This window comes from Apis mellifera, linkage group LG7 (assembly GCF_003254395.2).
Source record: "Apis mellifera strain DH4 linkage group LG7, Amel_HAv3.1, whole genome shotgun sequence".
In the NCBI taxonomy this organism is placed as follows: Eukaryota; Metazoa; Arthropoda; class Insecta; order Hymenoptera; family Apidae; genus Apis; species Apis mellifera.
Genome location: NC_037644.1, coordinates 3440710 through 3455146, shown reverse-complemented (window position 1 = coordinate 3455146; position 14437 = coordinate 3440710). Strand labels below are relative to the sequence as shown.

General features: G+C 21.7%; 1 protein-coding gene and 1 long non-coding RNA gene across 4 annotated transcripts in view; one reads left to right on the top strand and one right to left on the bottom strand.

Annotated features, from left to right (window-relative positions):
- Positions 1–14437, bottom strand: part of LOC410140 (gamma-aminobutyric acid type B receptor subunit 2) — a 218919-nt gene that overhangs the window by 38226 nt on the left and 166256 nt on the right. The window lies entirely within an intron of this gene.
- LOC107964744 lies at positions 483–2258 on the top strand. Its single transcript, XR_001703725.2, has 3 exons — positions 483–1187; positions 1536–1633; positions 1722–2258. It is a non-coding gene; the product is annotated as an uncharacterized LOC107964744 (long non-coding RNA).

Here is a 14437-nt window from a genome sequence, read left to right as displayed (position 1 = left end):
AATAAAATAAAATAACAAATTCATTACAATACGGGACGTTGAATTGAAATTTATTAATAAAGAATAAAATGAATTTCATTCATTCATTATATGCTAAGAATAAATCTGAAAAAAAAAGAAATGCCAAAATATTGAAATTTGAAAATTCAATGCTTATTATTAATCCCATTGTGATTGTGCAGAATTCATATTATATACGATTATATAATAAAACATTAATTAACAACAAAATTTTACAATATAAAAAGTTTCATATTCTGTTTTATATTTTTACTCGAATTTCTATTTATCGATTTTAATTTAAAGAAATTAAAAAATTCACAACTATTTTGACTACAGTTGTCAACGATCATCTCATAGAAACGTTAAATTTTAAGAATGCAATAATTCTTATCAATAATCGATTTTAAGATTTTTAACATTTTAGAGGTTATTATGAATACATCCAATAGTTAAAGATTTACAATAACAACGTTTACATTAAATTTCATTACATACAATTATTCTAAGATCAAAAAAAAAAAATATAAGGTTAGAATCTCACATCTTTTCCCTTAAGAAATTTTCTAAAAATATTTAAATTTCTATAAGTGGAAAACCCAAGTTTCTTCAAAACAATTGGTTCCAACATTTCATCCAATCATTCTCTCCGTACATATACCTCCGAATGATAAATTCAAATGTAATTTGAACATCTCGACATTGACGGACATTTCTATTTCGTTCGATGGAATCGTAGAGGCGAATTACTCGAGGAGATCTGATTTCTTTTTCACCTTCGTCTTTACCACGAAAGCAAAGCTATCCGCCAGGATCCGTATACAAGTAGCGAAGGAGGGGGGGGTTTCTGTCGTCACGTGATAGAGATTGATGGTATCCTAAACTTCGAATAGATAAGATAATCTTCAATGTTAACTATATATATATACACGTGTGTTACAGAAGAAGATGAATTATTATCGATGTATTATAAATTGTTTCAGTTGTCTTCATCGATATATCATATAAATTCGATATATAAAGTTATTATTGGAGCGAAGAAGAAGATTCGTATAATGATAGATTGCAGCGATACTTCTTATAATTAATTTTCAAATAATATCGATTCGATGGATCGAATGGCAAGGAATTATGGCATGGTAAACATCTAATTCTTTGAGTGTCAAAAGAAGATTAATCTTGGATAAGTGAGTATTAAATTTTAAATTCTTTTGGATATATGAAGAAATAAAATATATTTGTGAATACAAAATAAATAGAAATTTTATTTATTAATTTCTATTTGAAAAAAAGTTTATTTATATTTCTCATCCTCTGAGATGAGATAATTTGAAAATAAAAATAACATAGAAAGATATTTTTTTATATATATAGTAAGTTTTTCTTTTTTTAAATATAATTTGCATAAAGATTAATTTATTATTACATGAAATATAATCAATAAAATTAATTTTATAAATTGTATTAAACATATTGAGATATATAAAAATTTTCTGATTTGAATAATATCATTATTTCATATATATTTATTCCAGATTTCACATTTTAAAGAAGAAATGTAAAGAAGAAATTGATTATGGTTAAACGTCTATTGATTCATCCATCAGATTTATTTTTCTAATGAAAAAATAATGTAAATTCTTTTGTGAAAAAATAAATATCGATATACGAAATAATCAAGAAGGAAATGATAATATTTTAGCAAATTTTAATTTTTTCAGAAGACGACTTGCATTGTTGAAATCAAAAGGCTTTTGACAATAAATAAAACATCAACAACAGTATATAATAGAAAAGAACGAAGTTGAAAAGTTAAGTAATAAAGATCCGAAATAGAATCTAGCTTGGCAAAAATTTCTTAAAGGAGAAGTAAAAGTCGAGGAAAAAAATAAAAGTTTTTACAAAAAGAGTTCTACAGTGAAATGGAGTCACAATTGTGAGAAAGCATTTTCTACGTAATGAGAGGACTTGTTCCCTGAAGTTTCAAAAAATATTTTTGAAGAATCAAACTTTGAGATAAATTATACCATAAATATATTAAATATATTAAAACATATATATACATTTATACATTTCAAACATTAAATTGGTTAAATTTTTAATTGGCGGATTGGAAAAATCAAAAAGTAAGAAACACAACTTTATGGATGAATCAGCCAGTTTCAATGTTACATAAACAATTAGTTTTATAAAGAAAAAAAAATCCTATAAATCTTATTTAATACTTTTTAAATTGATATATTTATCTAAAACATGGCCATAATCCATCTAATTAATTTTTATTACATTAACCTTGTAAGATAATCTTTTTGTTTTTCATAAATTAGAATTATAATTATACAAATCTTATTTCACATTGAATTCTGTTATTGATTCAAATAGAATATAAAAAGATAAATAAATATTAAGTTTCCTATTCAATTTATATTATAAGTCTAATTAATAACAATTTTTACAATTTGATATACACATTTGATATTCACAATTTACTAGAATTGTGATTAGCAATAATATTAATATTAATGTTGCATCGACGATTCTATTTTTATTTTTATTCAAAGTTACTATTAGTTATAAATATTGTTAATGATTATCTGTAGATTAATGATATTTTAAATTGAATTTTAAAAAAGTATCGTTAAAATATCAATAATATGAATAAAAATATAGATTATAATATAGTTTTTCAATAAAATTTATTTATTTTTATTTCAACAATTTTATTTATAATTGTATAATTTTTATATTCCTTAATAAATAAGGAGAATTGAAATAAATAAATAAATAACTTTGTTCATCTCTTGTCGTTTCTCTTAATAATATCTTAATAATCTTAATAATAAAATCTTAATAATTATTAAAAGTTTTCAACAAGAAATTCATAATTAATAGTTAAAATTCTATATTCTAGAATTTTAAATATTTTTCTAATAATAATCTGTAGTAGCATTAAAATATATGATATATAATGGTCACCACGTTAATCAAAATTATTGCAAAAATGCTAATATTAAAAAACTGATTGAATATATCAAAAAATATAATATTTATAATTCAGATGTATGCTCATATTGCTAAGAATTTTATATCAAATATTAGATCTTTGGTTTTTTCAACCAATAGAAATGCTGCTAAAATTAATATTTCTGTTAATGAAAGATATCTGAAGATTTTACTATTACTCTATAATCTGTTATTATAAACAAATTTTTATTTATATTTTATTCATAAATTATATTTCAATTTAAAATAATCATTTTCAAGGAATATTCAAGAATTATTCATAAATTTGTAAAATTTTTTAAATTTTCTGGTGAAAAAGTTCTATATACATATATTTAAATCTATTAATAAAAAAATTTAAATCTATTAATAAAAAAATTTATTTTTTGAACTCAAAAAAAAGTGTATATTCTCTCTTATAACTTCACTATCGTGATAAACATATTTTTATCAATATTAATTTGTGTGAAAGTATTCCATTCTCGTGAAACATCTCTTGCCAATTAAAAGGACAAAGAATTACGAGAGGAAAAAAAAAAAAAAAAAATAAAGCGAGTTCGTCTCGATTACAAACAAAGTCAATTTCCATCTTTCTCTCGAAATTGCAATAAAATTCGATTTATATGAATGAAATTTCCATTTATATGAACGAAATTTTAGTAATATTTTTAGTAATTTGTTATTCAATTCTAATTGAATTTATTCTAAAAAAAAAATTTCGAAAATAAACATCGCTTTGATTAATAATTTTCGCTTTAAAAAAATGACACGCAGTTTTCATTTGAAAACTTGATACTCTCTAACTGTAACTAAATTAAGAATATTATTTTATCAAATATTCGTGTAAAGTTATCGTGTAAAATTACCACGTTTCTAAATTTATCATATTTTTGATTGGTAATTTTCAAAAGTAGAAGAATTTTGATTTAAAAATTAAAATTACACAAGAAAAAAAGTATTTCATCGATTTTTAAACGTAGACTATTTTTTTCAAAAAGCACAGATAATTGATTTGAAATTTGAATTTGGATTTCGAAACTTATGAAACTTTAATTTTGCAAATTTATAGTATATACAGTTTCCAAGACAATAATAAAAATTTTTCGATAATATATATTGAATAGCTATATAAATGTATAAATGTAGAAAGAATAAAATAGTGAAATTGCAATGATTAAAATTTAGGATAATATCAGCATTATATTTAGTATCTATCAATCATTAAAATGTGATGATATTATAATCGTCCATTATATATTTTGAATTCCAACTATCATGATATAACACATGACGTGTTATAGGAACAGTTGCCATCTTGAAATACTGTCACGAACAGATATGAAATTCTATGTAATAATAGCAATAATTTTTTTTGCAAATATCTCGAAAATTATTATTAATAAACGTTATATTTTACATATATATATGTATAGAAAAAAGATTCATTAAAATCGGAAGTCATATTTTTTAAATAATTACTTTATAGATAAGATTCTTAATTTTTTCTATATTACCAACAGTCGATTTTAATTTTCGAATTATATACGATTAATTATTCTTGAAATTTCAATTTTTGAGACAAGCATACATAGTCTTTGGAAATTTATTTCGTAAAAATATTTAAAACAAAAATATTAATTCTTTTGTTCCATTTCCTTCGTAATAAAGCGGTTTTTCCTCTCGTTTTTTACGAAGCGAAAAAAAAATTGTTATTGCAACTTTATGCAATTCTCACAATTAGAATAACTCGTTGAATAACTTATGCATTCCGATTTCGATTGTGTGATAATTAACCATGTATATCCAATGTAATCATGATTAATAATTCATTGTATGAAAAATATTTCTCACATTGTGTATATATTGAATTGATCGTAAACAAAGTTGTTAAGTTTTCATTCGACATACGAAACTTTTTCTAATGTATACTTTATGAAGAAATTCTTATATAAATATTGAAACGTCTGTTTTAATATTTTTTCAATGATAATATTTTTTTCTTTTTTCAAAAAATTCTAGAGAAGAATAAATATTCCCTTAAATCAAATATGCAAATTTGAACCAAATTTTTTTGAAAATGAAAGATATAACATATATTCCCATATTCCGATTTTAATTTTGGTTAATCATTTTTCACAAAATTTTGTATAGATAATTTTTTTTTCAGCTTTTTAATTTTTTAAGTTTTTATCCAATTAGAAAGGAGAAAGCCAATTTTTTTTTTAAATTTAATCAATTTTCTTTTTCAAATCCTTGCATATTTCATTCGTGTATATATAAATAAATTTGTTTAATTATATTTGTTGACATAAATTCGATATTTTTAAGCAAATAATTTAATAATCCATTGACCAATCTCTTTTATCAAATTATATATTAAAGTTTTCATAAAAAATATTTATTTTTTCTCCAAAGTGGAATGGAAATGAAATAGTTATCAGGAAAAAAATTTTTGATTAAAGTTGCAAAAATTAAATATATTACTTCTTCGTTTAAATTAATCAATAAATATATTATTTCTATATATAAGAATGTTTGTTTATTACGAAATTTAAAGAAAGAAAAAAAAGAAAAGAATAAATTATTCGAAGAATATATTATTATCATACGTTGTTATAATTTCACAACTGAGTTAGTAACAAACTTTGTAACTTTATTAGAAACACGCCAAGTGTTTGCTGTTTAGCATACAAAAAAACATGTTTGAAACACGAAAAGAAAAATATTATCTAACTTTTTTCTTATAAAATCTGATTTACTTATTTACGAATTTAAATTTATTCAGATATATTCACCGATTACGTTTTTTCAATTTAAACATCTTAATATTGAAACTCGTTGATATAGAAAAAAAAAAAAATCGTTCGAATAAAGTTTCGCAATTGCATTCTCAATTTTTCATCGATCAAAAAGGAAAAAAAAAAATTATCTTCGCCGATAAAATTAAATAAATTAATCGTTTTTATTTACATTTCTCACCTCCTTCGATATGAGATAGATTACAATTATTAAAAATAATAATAATAAAATCACAACTCGTGTAACAAATGCGAGCGTTTTGCAGAAATAAAAATAATCCAAATGGATATTGTTCCTTGATTTTCGTTAAACGTGACATCTCCTTTCAAATCGAAACCGCCAACGGCGGCTGCACAGATTGGAATTGCAGCTTAACGCTATCACAGCATCCTCCTCTTCCAACAAACCGTGCTCGTTGAAACAACCCTGGTTTCCGGTTAATCAACGTCGAATTCGCATTTCCGCGATAGTCGAGCGCCCTCCAATTCATCCACGAAGTGCGTTCAACTATCATAATTCTAATATAATCAGTAGAAGGAGCCACGTGGATAAGAGCTTATCGCTGCGAAACTGTTCCCCACACTTGGAGGATTAAAAACGTAACTCGCGAACCTTTCTTCGTTCTTCTTTAATTTCAAACTTCGCTCGAAATCGAGAGAATTTGTAATCGAAAAAAATCGAGGCATTTATACGACTGAATTTTAACACGATGCCATTCATCAAGCTAATCTCTTTAAACGTTAAATTTATTTGGAAAGATTTCAAAGAAAATCCGGTCGAATTTATTGTATTAATCTATACAATATAATATTTATATTATATTTAGATATATAATATTATATTATAATATATAATATTTATCTAATTTAAATTGAATTGTTTTTTGTAATTTCAGTTTTTAATAATTTCTAATTATACAATATATTGATAATATTATAAATTTAATATATATTATAATATTTTAATATTTAATATTTAATATATTAATATTATAATATTTTAATATATTATAAATTTATCTAATTTAAATTGAATTATTCTTTTTACAGTTTTTAATAATTTCTAATTACAGATTGTATTAATAATATTATAAATTTAATATATATTATAATATTTTAATATTTAATATTTAATATATTATAAATTTATCTAATTTAAAATTGAATTATTCTTTGTAATTTTTTACAGTTTTTAATAATTTCTAATTACACATTGTATTAATAATATTATAAATTTAATATATATTTTAATATTTTAATATTTAATATTTAATATATTAATATTATAATATTTTAATATATTATAAATTTATTTAATTTAAATTGAATTGTTTTTTGTAATTTCAATTCTACAACTATATTAATAATTTCTAATTACACATTGTATTAATAATATTAATAATATTTATCTAATTTAAATTGAATTGTTTTGTGTAATTTCAGTTTTACAACTATATTAATAATTTCTAATTACATATTAATATTAATAATATTTATCTGATTTAAATTGAATTGTTTTGTGTAATTTCAGTTTTTAATAATTTCTAATTACATTTCTAATTGCATTAATAATATTATAAATTTAATATATATTATAATATTTTAATATTTAATATTTAATATATTAATATTATAATATTTTAATATATTATAAATTTATCTAATTTAAATTGAATTGTTTTTTGTAATTTTAATTCTACAACTATATTAATAATTTCTATTAATAATTACATATTGTATTAATAATATTTATAAATTTATCTATTAATTATTTTTTGTAATTTCAGTTTTACAACTATATTAATGATTTCTAATTACACATTGTATTAATAATATTACTAATATTTATCTATTAATTGTTTTTTGTAATTTCAATTTTACAATTATATTAATAATTTCTATTTACACATTGTATTAATAATATTTTAATATATTTTTAATATATATATATAATTATTATAAATTTATCTAATTTAAATTGAATTGTTTTTTGTAATTTCAGTTTACAACTATATTAATAATTTCTAATTACAGATTGTATTAATAATATTATAAATTTAATATATATTATAATATTATAATGTTTTAATATATTATAAATTTATCTAATTTAAATTGAATTATTCTTATTACAGTTTTTAATAATTACACATTGTATTAATAATATTAATAATATTTGTCTAATTTAAATTGAATTGTTTTGTGTAATTTCAGTTTTACAACTATATTAATAGTTTCTTTATCGATAGTTTTAATCTCAATAAATCCACTGCTATTTTATTTTAAGGAGGAGACGTATATACACGTCCATTTCTTCCCCTACATTGTTCCCTGATCGCACGAATACCTTGTTACACACGCTCGTTCGACTTTCCTCGACACGTTCCCAGCCGATGATGGCCGATTACTCGATCGATTGCCTCGATAAACTCGAATCGTTCCGATTGCTCCGAGAAATTTACCGGGTTTCAGAGGTTTGCATCGAACTTGTCATAGCACCGGCTAAACACGATTTCGAGGACGCTGTAAGGACCTGAAATGTAAACTTTGACCCTTCGACTTTTGTCTCTCTCTCCTTCCCTCCTTCTTCTTCTTCTCCTTTGCTTAGCGCAAAGTTATTCCAGTTTGCTTCGAACTTTCGTATCCCCTTTCGTATTTGTCTTTCCTCACCGAATCAGCCACTTGCGAGGAAATATTTTTGTCATCATCATCACATTTCGACCGTCGTTCCAGCATCATTCGAGGAGGGATAAATGTGGCCATTGATCGAACGCAAGCACAACAGATTAATTCGGACAGATTCGATCACTTCTTGATGTCGATTCATCCATAAAAGTAAAGATATCTCGAGATTGGAAAATTGAAATCGTTGTTTAGTAAAAGCTATTAATAAAATAAAAATCATTATAAATTCATTTATTTTATAAAAACTTAAATTTCATCTTCCATAATATGTTATTAATCCTATAATTAATAATAAACCAATATCTCCTAATAGATTTAATAAAATAGTCACTATTCCAGAAGTAAATGATTTTATTTTTATATAATAAATTACAAGACAATAAGAAATTAATCCTAATCCATCTCAACCCAAAATAATTGATAATATATTAGGTCTTAAAATTAATATATATATAGAAATTAAAAATAAAATTATTAAATATAAAAAACGATCTATTTTTAATTCTCTTAAATCTATATATCTAACTCTATAAATAATAATTATAGAAAAAATTATTCTAACTAAAAAAATTAACATTAATGATTTATAATCAAATAATAATAAAAAATTAAATTTTATCGAATTAAATGTAAAAATATTTCACTCAAAAAAAAATTCTTTATTTATATATATAAAATATAATCTTATTAATATTATTGAAAACCTAAATCCAAATAATAAAATTAATATTTTAATAATAATTTAAAATAATTTTATAAATTATATCATCCCACAAATCAATATTTTAAACTTAAACTATTTAAATTTTTTAATATTTTAAATACTTAAACATTAAAATATTTTTTAAACAAAATAAAGTTTTAAAAATATTAAATTTAAAGGGTTTATTCTTGAATAAGATGGACGAAAATTGAGATTATATTTTTTTTATTGGATACGTGTCTTTCCTCGTTTATTTCCATTAGAAGATAAACATCTCTGATCGAATTTATTACTTTATTACAGAAATTGTAACAACACATGATCGTTTGAAAAAAATGTTTGTGTACATTCTTCCTTTTTATCCGTTTGTTTATCTGTTTAATTAAAATGTTGATTTACGGATTAATTAAACCATTGTTGGGAAATGAAAGAAAGATTATGATTCGATAATAACTGCACTAGAAAATTTAAAATCGTTCTAAAAATAATGTGTTCCAGTTCAATGATGCAATGATTCTCATTTTTTTATAAGAATTGTGTCGAAAAATTATTATTTTTATCTTCGAATAGAATAGTTTTAATTAATTTAGGAAATATTTCGAATTTTATTTTATTTTATATAAAGAACAATATTTTTCATCAACGGAATCCTCGCTTCCTTGTTAAATTAAATCCTTAAAAAAAATTAATAAAAAAGACTTTCAATCCATTATCTTCCAGCAGAAATTGTATGTAAAAAAATATGAAAAATTTGAGATATCGATTTTGTTTGAACGAGAGATTGCTCTTCGAATTTTTCAAAATGGAAAAAAATTTCCTTAATGAGATAAACACACGTGAATTATATATATTTTCCTTGTCTCTGATGCAAAATAAGTTGGAACAAAATTCGAGTTGAAAAATCTTTAAAAAATAGTTTTTCCATGTTTCGAAGTCGATGCATCAACGTCAATTCACGAAAATTGCGGTTGAACGATCGGCGCATCGTTCGATATTAAACACGATTCGATGGTTAACTACGAGGACGTATCAGAGACCTCATTTGTATAATTTCCATCTGTCCTCGATACGATATTTCGATACAAATCGTATCTGCACGATGTCACACGATTACACGATACTTCATATACACGTATTTTTGTATTTTATTATTATTAGAAAGCGTTTCTTTCGAAACAAGTTGAACGAAATTGATATTGAAAGAAAATGAAAGGAAAAAAAATTGATAAATGATAATTTTATTACGATCCTTAATAATTTAAATTTTTTTAAATAGAATATCGTGTCATATCCTTTTGTGTAAATTTTTCAAAATGATTGAAAAGTAAAGTCGTGTAAAGTGGAAAAAATGAGGAAAAAGTAAAAATAAAAAATATTCAAAATATTCATATATGAAACACGAACGTTATGGAAATTTTATGCAAATTTTTCCTTTCGAGTAATAAATTTTTTTAACTTGATATTTCAAAGCTTTGAATTATTAGCATTTCAAAAATCTTGTTCTCGATAATTATCTTATTATATTATTTTGTATTAAAATGTAAACACTCTTATGTAAGTAAATTAGAATTGGAATAAGGAATTGATTTTTATCAAATTGCATATTCATATCCGCGTTTTATTATTTTATGATACAAAGGAAACAATTATTCTATTATATAACGCACGATGTAACGAATAACAATTTTCAAAAAATATATGCAAGTATAAAAATTAATATTATTATATAAAGTTACTAAAAAAAAAAAAAATTGACGTAACTTTGATATAAATTCTCCAAACGAATTTATTTAAACAACATTTTTAATAGACCATCAATTCTTTTAATTTACTTAATTTCTTACTCAATTTATATTTTCTATATGTTCAATAAATTCTTTATTAATTTTAATAACGCTAATTATTTTTCTAAGTGGAATACTAGTAATATTTTCTTATCTTATTTCATTAATTAATGAACCATTAAAATTCAAAATAAAACCAATTATTCAAATATCATTTCTAATTATTATTACGATAAAAATTTACAATAAATTAATAAACAATGAACATTATAACACCGATTATTTTTAAGAATATTGATTTAATATATTTATATACAGAAATAAATTCGATTTTATTTTTAACAATAGTCATCATATTAATTGTCACTCTGATCTTAATAACAAAAATTACCTATATTGAAAAAAAAAAGAATAATTAATTAATTTTTAATGAAAAAATTTACAAAATTACAAATTTACAAATTTAGTTCCAATGAATTTCTAAAAATAATTATATCTACAATTTATTTACCAACCCCCAGTAAATATTAATTATATATGAAATTTTGGATCAATTCTTGGAATTTTTTTAATAATTCAAATTATTTCTGGATTTGTTCTATCTATACACTATTGTCCAAACATTGATATTGCTTTCTGATCAATTACCAATATTATGAAAGATATAAATTCAGGATGATTATTTCGATTAATTCATTTGGAAATTATTTAACATCTTCATTTCTTCTATATTCGATATAATCCTCTTTACGATCTTATAAGTGCGATTTGATTTTCTAACGAAATATTGGCTGTATAATAATAACACGAGCTATATATAATAATAAGGAATGAATTAACAGCGTTAGAACACGTCGATATTCCAGCCAATAAATTCCTTCGTGAAAGGTTTCAATTTTCCAATAAAAGCTCGATCTCGATGAAGCGGAATGTGCGTTTATGTTTTTATGGAGATATCATCAAAGTTGTTCTTATATTGATTTCTCGTATATACATATATATATATGCATATATATATATGCATGCAGTGTCAATCTCGAGATTAAAATAATATCTATGTGAAGATAGAATGGAGAAAATTGTTTTCTTTTTTTTTTTTTTTTAAAAAAAGCTATTCGACCGCGTAATTACTTTTAAACTTTTGTTTGTAATCCTTCGACTTTAAAAGGTTCTCGCTTCCTCGCTTTTCCTCCGCCATCGCGATACGATTGACGGAGGAGTAGCCATTATGCGGGGACCACAGTTTAATGAGTTTCCATCTGGAAATTGTACTCCAATTGTCAATTCCTGTAATTGTCATTAATGCAATCTTTGATTCGAGAATGGGTTGACAGAGATTCGAGAGAAATTTGAATAAGAAAATCTGTATATTTATGATATTTGTAAATAGGTATAATGAGACTGTATTTATTAAATTGGTAATAAAATAATACAGGTTTTTATTTTTCTGAATTTATTCTTATATAACGTGGATATGTAGAAGGAATTGAAAGGAATTGAAGAAGTTGGAATTTATAAAAAGTATGGTTTTTAAAGTGAGACAATTGGTTTTTGAAAATCAAATTTATTTCTATCTGCATCTGATGCAAATTATATTATTTAAAGTATATTGTGTATTGTGTTTATAAAATTTTCTTAATTAAGTTAATTCTTTCAAATTCTTTTTTAGTTCTTCATACTTATTTAACTTTCTTTGCAAATTATTTTGTGGTGATACTCTTGAATTAAAAAAAATCTTATATACAATCTGGATATTTTATTATAAATTATTTTTAAATTGTTCATAATTATTCATAAAATAACAATATGATATATAAATTCACTAATTTTTTGTGAATGTATATGTATATATTTATCATGTAATATGTGACATTTTAAATAAACTATTAGCTTCTTTTAATAAATTTAACAAAATAAAATTGTATTTATTATATTTTTCTATAATTTGCCAATCAATTCTAGGCCATTCTTATATACCTGGTGATAATAAGAATGTTTGAAAAATTTACATTCTGTTACACATTTTGAACATTTCCTTTAAATAAAAAATTTCACAATATTTTTAAAATTATATTTATTGTATTTTTCTTATCTTGCCAATAAATTCTAGGCCATTCTTATATATCTGGTGATAATAAGAATGTTTGAAAAATTTACATTCTATTTACACATTTTGAACATTTCCTTTAGATAAGAAATTTGAAAGATAATGCTATCTATGTTAAATATAAATGTTTTGTGCTATCTGCTATAACAAGTCTGTAGTGATTTCTTTTTCTTATTGGTTATGGAAATATATACAAAAAGTAAAAAAAAAAAAAAAAATTCAAGGAAAAATGAAATTCTTTCATTTAAATTAAGAGTAACATTAAAAATTATTAAACTCTTTGAGATTTCAATATATTATGTATAAATGAAGATGACAAATCTTTATAACTATCTATAAGATATCAGATATTATTTTAATAACATTATAATTTTAAAAAAAAATTGTAACAAATATTACTCTAATAAATTTTGCACGATATAGAATTTAATGTATAATAAAATTAAGTAAATAATCTTAATAATCACAATATGAATTTTATTAAATTTTGTCCAAATTGAATGCTGGATTTTTAAACCAAAATAAACTATTTGAAATATTTCTTTAATTTAAAATATTATTTACATAATATCATTTAATATAATGATGTTTGCTTGTCAGTAATCTAAAAATGATCGATGAGTTGAAAAATCAATAATAATCATCACAACGAAAATAAAAATAAATTCATAAAAGTCATTTGAATAATACAAATTACGTTTCTATAATTGACGATACAAGGCAAACTTGATTAGTCACCAACTCGATTAATTTCCTCTTATTTTCACGATTAATAAATTTGAAAAATTATTAAGAGCATCTCTCTCTTCTTTGAAAACATAACTAGATTTTAATTTTTCAGTCATTCGCTTAGATAAAATTTTTTATATCATATCGCTTAATTTTATGTACATTAGTAATAATTAAAGTCGACTATAATAAGTCACCTTGTGAACATCGTATACTGATATGTCGTTAAAATTTTATCAAAATATGCAAAATAGAATAGGAGAAGATAAAATTTAAAACCTACTAATTTTTTCACATTTTTAAAAGTAATTTTTAAGTAAAATTTTTTAAGTAAAATTTAAAGGCTAAATAAAATTAAATTGCAAATTTTATTATAATATATATATATATATATATATATAGATATACTAATAATATATGTGTTATGATAAATATTTATTTTTAAAATATTTAATGCTATTATGAATCCAATTGAAAAAATATATATTGTATATAAATTATATTATTTAAAACAAAAATTCTATAATAATAATGACAATAATTTTTATTAATATTTCAAAATTTGCACTGTTATAATTATCTTGAATTCATTGTTATGATAAATATTTATTTTTACAATATTTACTGC